We start from the raw sequence: 8,794 nt of genomic DNA, 5'->3' as shown, positions 1-8,794 counted from the left end.
AGTAGGCCATTCGGCCCTTCGAGCCTGCACCGCCATTCAATATGATCATGGCTGATCATCCAACTCAGTATCCTGTACCTGCCTTCTCTCCATACCCCCTGATCCCTTTAGCCACAAGGGCCACATCTAATTCCCTCTTAAATATAGCCAATGAACTGGCCTCAACTACCTTCTGTGGCAGAGAATTCCATAGATTCACCACTCTCTGTGTGAAAAAAGTTTTTCTCATCTCGGTCCCAAAAGGTAAGGTGGGGTTCATGTTGTCGACCTCCCCTGTCAACTGACCTCAGTCAGGTGAACGACAACAAACAGAGACATCGGCAGCGCCGCAGCTTGGCGCCAACCCGGAGCGTGCGCCCTTTTTAGGGCGGGCACTTATAGATGCCGAACAGGATGGCATCGCCCTGCTGCGGACTTCTGCTGCCTCAAACGCAAGAACAAGAAGATGGTGTAGATAGGATGGTAAAGAAAGCTTTTGGTGGGCTGAAAGATGGCAGATGGAGTTTAATGCTGATAAGTGTGAGGTGCTACATCTTGGCAGGACAAATCAAAATAGGACGTACATGGTAAATGGTAGGGAATTGAAGAATGTAGGTGAACAGAGGGATCTGGGAATAACTGTGCACAGTTCCCTGAAAGTGGAATCTCATGTAGATAGGGTGGTAAAGAAAGCTTTTGGTGTGCTGGCCTTTATAAATCAGAGTATTGAGTATAGAAGTTGGCATGTAATGTTAAAATTGTACAAGGCATTGGTGAGGCCAATTCTGGAGTATGGTGTACAATTTTGGTCGCCTAATTATAGGAAGGATGTCCACAAAATAGAGAGAGTACAGAGGAGATTTACTAGAATGTTGCCTGGGTTTCAGCAACTAAGTTACAAAGAAAGGTTGAACAAGTTAGGGCTTTATTCTTTGGAGCGCAGAAGGTTAAGGGGGGACTTGATAGAGGTTTTTAAAATGATGAGAGGGATAGACAGAGTTGACGTGGATAAGCTTTTCCCACTGAGAGTAGGGAAGATTCAAACAAGGGGACATGACTTGAGAATTAAGGGACTGAAGTTTAGGGGTAACATGAGGGGGAACTTCTTTACTCAGAGAGTGGTGGCTGTGTGGAATGAGCTTCCAGTGAAGGTGGTGGAGGCAGGTTCGTTTTTATCATTTAAAAATAAATTGGATAGTTATATGGACGGGAAAGGTATGGAGGGTTATGGTCTGAGCGCAGGTATATGGGACTAGGGGAGAATATGTGTTCGGCATGGACTAGAAGGGTCGAGATGGCCTGTTTCCATGCTGTAATTGTTATATGGTTATATGGTTATATATGGTGTATAGCCTACTCTATAGTTCCAGTCTTCTTCCTATTTCTACTTATTCCCTATTACCATGCAACAGCGATTTTGAAACTTAAACTCATTTCAGACCACACAGGTTACTGGTAATATAATTCCCCTTGTTCATATGCACCTGAGGAAGAGACTTGTATGGTCATGCCCAAAAGAACTGCATCTCCTGGCCTAATAATAGGCATCATTTTAATACCTTGTGTGAATTATTTTCCTTCCTGAGATTAGTGGTAATGTCTTCAGCGAGGCATCAGATCAACTAAAATCACTCGAGTAGCTGTCTATTTGACTGGAACATTAGGTGGTTATGACAGAGTGAGGGTATTATCAAAGGAACTGCTGGTAAATTCCTCCACCTGGGATGGTTCCCTTCGCGGGAAGAGCTAACAGCCAGTTTAGTTTAATTTAGTTTAGGGATTCAGCGCGGAAACAGGCCCGTTGACCCACCCAGTCCGCACCGCCCAGCCATCCCCACACATTAACACTGTCTTACACACACTAGGGATGATTTACGTTTACACCAAGCCAGTTAACCTACATACCTGTACGTCTTTGGAGTTTGTGACAAAACCAGACATCTCTGCAAATACCCACACGGTGACGGGAAGAACGTACAAAGTCCGTATAGACAGCACCTGTAGTCGGGATCGAACCCAGGTCTCCGGCGCTGTAAGCACTGGGAAGGGCCTGTCCCACTTTCTTGAGTTACTCACGAATTCTCCCGAGTTTTCCCCTTGATTCAAACTCGGAGAAGAGAATTACTGTAATAGCCAGCCGTAGGTACTCGGGGCTATTTTTTTTACTCGTGGACATTTTTCAACATGCTGAAAAAACTTCCCAACTTACCTGATGCCCCGACTACCTACAGCTGGCATTACGAGCCGCTACTAAATATCTGCGGCCTCCTATGGACTCGCTACGGACTCCAACTGACTCTCTACGGACATTCTCCGAGTTTGAAACAAGGGGAAACCTCGGGAGAATTGGTGAGTAACTCGGGAAGACAGGGGCTTTAGGCAGCAACTCTACCGCTGCCCAGTCTTGTGGTTTCATAAGTTCATAAATGATAGGAGCAGAATTAGACCATTTGGCCCACCAAGTCTACTCCGCCCTTCAATTATGGCTGATCTATCTCTCCCCCCTGAAGGGGCTGTCCCACTGCGACGACCTAATTGGCGAGTTTAGAAGAGTTTAGGAGAGTTTGAAAAAATGTCATGTTGAAGACCTCCTTCAACTATGTTGAAGACTAGCTTCAACTAGCTACGGTTAGATTGGACACGGAATAGTGGAGAGTGATCTCCGTCGACCTCCTTCGACCTCCCTTCGACTATGTTGAAAACTATCTATGACTACCTACGACTACCTTTGATTACTTTCGACTAGATAGTTATATGGATGGGAAGGGAATGGAGGGTTATGGTCTGAGCGCAGGTATATGGGACTAGGGGAGATTATGTGTTCGGCACGGACTAGAAGGGTCGAGATGGCCTGTTTCCGTGCTGTAATTGTTATATGGTTATATGGTTATATGGACTACCCTCGATTACCTACCAATAACTTGCCGACCTACTACGACCTACTTAGACTAAACCTACGAGTAAAAAAAGTACCAATTTTTTCCATGACGACCTTTTATGACTCGCGGGCATTTTTCAATATTTATCAAAAATACGCGGCGACCTAGCTGAGGCCTCCATTACGCGGGGACTACTTTCGAGCATGAAGGAGAGTTACAAAGACCTCCTAGGACCTTGTGTCGACCATGCTGCGAGTATGAGTCGAGGGCAAACACGTCAGAACTCGCGGATTAGGTCGCCACAATGGGACAGCCTCTTAACCCCATTCTCCTGCCTTCTCCCCATAACCCCTGACACCCGTACTAATCTAGAATCTAACTATTTCTGCCTTAAAAATATCCATGGACTTGGCCTCCACGGCCTTCCGTGGCAAAGAATTCCTCAGATTCACCACCCTCTTACTAAAGAAATTCCTCTTCATCTCCTTCCTAAAGGAATGTGCTTTAATTCTGAGGCTATGATTGAATGTCGGGTAGACTAGATGGGCCGAATGGCCTAATTCTGCTCCTGTGACGTAAACTTGGGAACATATGAGATAGGGTAGATAGTCAGAACCTTTTTCCAATCGTGAAAACATCCAATACCACGGAACTTAGCTACAAGGTGAGAGGGGGAAAGTTAAATGGAGATGCGCGGAGCCGCTGTATCTGCTGTTCTAAGAGTGGACTACTGTATATCGGTGAGAGCAAATACTGACTGGCCGATCCTTTACCTCTCCCTTCCATTCCCATACTGACCTTTCTGTGTTGGGCCTCCTCCACTGTCAGAGTGAGGCCAAACACAGATTGGAGGAACAGCGCCTCATATTTCACTTGGGCAGCTTACACCTAAAGAATCTATCTATCTCTGCCTTAAATATATCCGCTGGCTTTGTCACAATCTCTTTGCCACAACCTCGTGTGATAAAGAAATTGCTCTGGTCCTTTTGCTCTGGTATTTTATTTAATTCACATGTTTACTCAATAATGTTTTATTATTAATGTTTAATGTTTTATGTGTAATTCCTAACTGTCAGTCTATGTCATGTCGTCACTTGCGGGCGGCAGCACCAAGGCAAATTCCTTGTATGTGAATACTTGGCCAATAAACTTATTCATTCATTCAATTCCACAAGGAATGTTGGTATGGAAGTTGGTAAAGAATATTGATTCCTATACCTTCTCCCTTGATTCCACAATCGTTAGTTTCACTCGTTATCACCTTTTCCACTGCCAACAAAAAGTGTTGTACTTCCGGTGGCGCTGGTGCCAGCAGCCTCAACCTACAGCACGGTATCTTTTTGTTTTTTTGTTTATTTAGTTATGTAAAAGTGTGTTTTTTTGTGTTTCTTGGTGTTTTTATGTGGGGGAAGAGGGCACGGTGCGGGGGATACCGTCCTTCAGCCGCTTCCTGGTGAGGACGCGACTATTATTCGAGTCGCGTCCTCGCCCCCTCCTTCCCCCCACAGCGGCCTACCTACCTGGATTGGCGCGGCCTTCCTGCCGGGATCGACCGGAGCTCCAGCAGCGGCGGGACAGCGCTGGAACATCGCGGGGTTGGCGATGCCTTACCGGGGGTCGCCGTCTGGAGCCCGGAGTGCTGGACCTGCTGCACCGACATCCTGGAGCTGCGGTTTGCGGAGCTCCCAACGCGGGCAGCGCTGATGGACAGCGCGGGGTCCTGTGACTCTGCCCGGCTCAGCCTGCGGACTCAGGAGCTGTAGACTCCGGCAGCGGGAGGCGGCTGATCAGGAGGTCCGGGCCGCTGAGGAGGAGGATGCTCACCGTCGGGGTTCGGCGTTGGCGTTCCACCAGCCCGGCGTGAGGGCCTGAACATCGGGCCACCCGGGGCGGCGACTGCGGGTGCTCGGAAGGCCCCGACCACAGATGAACACTGGGAAGATCGGAGGGGAGGCTGGCTGGACTATGGTGCCTTCCTCACCTTGGTGCCATTTATGTTATGTTGTGTCGTGGACTTTCTGTGTTTGTGCTTTTTTTAGTTCAATTTCAATTTTATTTTTAATATGTTTTATTATTTATTTATTTTATTTATTTTTTTTGTGTGATTTTTTTAATGATACTGCCTGTAAAGGAAATTCATTTTGTTGTCTCAAATTGAGATAATGACAATAAATTTGAATACAATACAATACAATACAATACAACAATGGACCATTGTGGGCTCCACCTTTCCTTGATCATTGTTGCTGGCTTTGATTTGTTGTTTTGCATACCTTTCATTCGTTTGTTCTTTCTATATGTCTTCATATCCCTTGTTTCCCTCTCCCCTCAGTCAGAAGAAGTTTCTCGACCCTAGACATCACCTATTCCTTTTCTTCAGCAATGCATCCTGACCCTCTGAGTTACTCCAGCATTTTCTCTCTATCTTAGTAATAGTAATCTTCTTTCAGGGTAGGAAGCCTGCCATGCTTACCTAATGTGGCTGTAGTCCTACAGGATTGCGGTTGAACCTTAGCTAATCTCGGAAATGGCCAATTTATACCAAGCCATTTAACCTACAAACCTGTGCGTCTTTGGGGTGTGGGAGAAAACTGATAATCTCGGAGAACATCCACGCGGTCACGAGGAGAATGTACAAACTCCGTACAGACAGCGCCGCTAGTGGGGATCAAACCTGGGTCTCCGGAACTGCAAGCGCTGTAAGGCAGCAACTCTACCGCTGCACCAGCGTGCTGCCCTGTTTTGCTGTCCCATATTTACTGCCCCACATTGCCGCCCCGTATTTGCTGTACAAACTCCATTCCTTGGCCATGGAATTAATCCACCTAAACCTGAACTGGACTATTGTATTAACTCCACCATGAGGACAATACAGCTCACCCCCTCCATGATACACTGGTAAACTTCTGCAACAGATTGGTTCCACCAAGATGCAGCACAGAACGTCACAGGAGATCCGTTTATCCTGTGGGGTATATAACTGTACGACTCCTCCCCCTTCTGTCGTGGGATAGACTGACTCCCCCCCCCCTCCCCCACACCATCCCCAATCTTTGCACATCCCCAATCCTGAACCTTCCACTCATCTCTTTAATTTCATGCTTCATGTATCATGTTGTGTTTTATGACTGTTGGCAGACCAATGTCCCTCCTGGGATAAATAAAGTTCTATCATATCGTATCGTATCGTAGTTTCCAACTCATTGTGTAGTGACATGGTTGAGTAGCAGCTCCAGCGATCTGGGTTCAGTCATGCGGACTGTGTGGATTTTATTGGGGCAGCACGGTGGTGCAACGGTGGAGTTGCTGCCTTACAGCACCACAGACCCACGTTTGATCCAGACCTCGGATGCTGTCTGTACGGAGTTTGCACATCCTCCCTGTGACCCCACAGGGCAGCCACAGTGGTGCAGCGGTAGAGTTGCTGCCTTGCAGCGCCAGAGACCTGAGTTCGGAGCCCGACTACGGGCGGAGTTTGTTAGTTCTCCCTGGGACCACGTGGTTTTTCTCTGAGATCTTCGGTTTCCTCCCACACTCCAAAGACGTACAGGTTTGTAGGCTAATTGGCTTCGGTAAAAATAAATTGTAAAACTGTCCCTAGTGTGTGTGTGTGTGTGTGTGTGTGTGTGTGTGTGTGTGTGTGTGTGTGTGTGTGTGTGTGTGTGTGTGTGTGTGTGTGTGTGTGTGTGTGTGTGTGTGTGTGTGTGTGTGTGTGTGTGTGTGTGTAGGATATTGCTAGTGTACGGGGATCGCTGGTTGGCGCGGACTCGGAGGGCTGAAAATGTTGACTCCAAATTGTTAGAAACATAGAAACATAGAAAAATAGGTGCAGGAGTAGGCCATTCGGCCCTTCGAGCCTGCACCGCCATTCAATATGATCATGGCTGATCATCCAACTCAGAATCCTGTACCTGCCTTCTCTCCATGCCCCCTGATACCTTTAACCACAAGGGCCACATCTAACTCCCTCTTAAATATAGCCAATGAACTGGCCTTAACTACCTTCTGTGGCAGAGAAATCCAGAGAATCACCACTCTCTGTGTTAATCATGACTCATTGTTGAGTCATGATTCTCAGTCGGAAGGATCTCGACCCGAAACGGCACCTATTACTTTTCTCCAGAGATGCTGCCCGACCCAGTGAGTTACTGCGGCATTTTGGTTCAGTTTCCTTGCCATATCTTTCAATCAATCGATCAATCGATATCCAGTACCATTAACTTATTCAATCGATCAATAACTGTTGTTTGACCTACTCTGCTGTTCTCACATAGTTTGGTTGGGTGCAGACTTCTTTACATCCCTCCACATGGTAAAGATTTCTGGTTTGACAACAAAGTACGCTTTAAGCTCTCCTCCAATTGTTGAAATCCCCTCATCATCTCAGAATTAAATCTGGCTTTCATCCCCTCAGGCTACATCAAACAAGTTACTCTCAGTTCTAATCAGTTTTTAATGACAGCTTGGAAGCAGCATGCCCTGTGCAAGTACAACAAGGAATATTGGATTACACTAAATTTGTACCTTTGTGGAAATCTAAGATTTAAAAAACTGTTAAGAGCATCAGCTAACAAATCAGTGGTGCTTGTTACAACTCATTTTCAGTTTTAGGTTTTTCACTTGCTGAGGAGGTCCTTCTTTCTATAACATGCTTTGGCTGAAGGTGAGATCTTATGGACTGCCATGAGATAGTGTCATAGTGCCATACAGCGTGGAAACAGGCCCTTCAGCCCAACTTGCCCACACCGGCCAACATGTCCCATCTACCCTAGTCCTACCTGCCTGCATTTGGCCCATATCCCTCTAAACTTGACCTATCCATGTACCTGTCTAAATGATTCTTAAAAGTTGCGATAGTCCCTGCCTCGACTACCTCCTCCTGCTGTTTGTGCTATACACCCACCACACTTGTGTAAATAAAAGTTATCCCTCAGGTCCCTATTAAATCCTTCATCTCATCTTAAACTTATGTCCTCTGGGCAAGAGACTCTGTGCGTCAACCCGATCTATTCCTCTCATAGAAACATAGAAACATAGAAATTGGGTGCAGGAGTAGGCCATTCGGCCCTTCGAGCCTGCATCGCCATTCAATATGATCATGGCTGATCATCCAACTCAGTATCCCGTACCTGCCTTCTCTCCATACCCCCTGATCCCCTTAGCCACAAGGGCCACATCTAACTCCCTCTTAAATATAGCCAATGAACTGGCCTCAACTACCCTCTGTGGCAGAGAGTTCCAGAGATTCACCCCTCTCTGTGTGAAAAAAAGTTCTTCTCATCTCGGTTTTAAAGGATTTCCCCCTTATCCTTAAGCTGTGACCCCTTGTCCTGGACTTCCCTAACATCGGAACAATCTTCCTGCATCTAGCCTGTCCAACCCCTTAAGAATTTTGTAAGTTTCTATAAGATCCCCTCTCAATCTTCTAAATTCTAGAGAGTATATAAACCAAGTCTATCCAGTCTTTCTTCATAAGACAGTCCTGACATCCCAGGAATCAGTCTGGTGAACCGTCTCTGCACCCCCTCTATGGCAATAATGTCCTTCCTCAGATTTGGAGACCAAAACTGTACACAATACTCCAGGTGTGGTCTCACCAAGACCCTGTACAACTGCAGTAGAACCTCCCTGCTCCTATACTCAAATCCTTTTGCAATGAAAGCTAACATACCATTCGCTTTCTTTACTGCCTGCTGCACCTGCATGCCTACCTTCAATGACTGGTGTACCATGACACCCAGGTCTCGCTGCATCTCCCCCTTTCCCAATCGGCCACCATTTAGATAATAGTCTGCTTTCCCGTTTTTGCCACCAAAATGGATAACCTCACATTTATCCACATTATACTGCATCTGCCAAACATTTGCCCACTCACCCAGCCTATCCAAGTCACCTTGCAGTCTCCTAGCATCCTCCTCACAGCTAACACTGCCCCC

Source organism: Leucoraja erinacea, chromosome 1 (genome assembly GCF_028641065.1).
Source record: "Leucoraja erinacea ecotype New England chromosome 1, Leri_hhj_1, whole genome shotgun sequence".
NCBI lineage: Eukaryota > Metazoa > Chordata > Chondrichthyes > Rajiformes > Rajidae > Leucoraja > Leucoraja erinaceus.
This window is presented reverse-complemented; position numbering follows the sequence as displayed.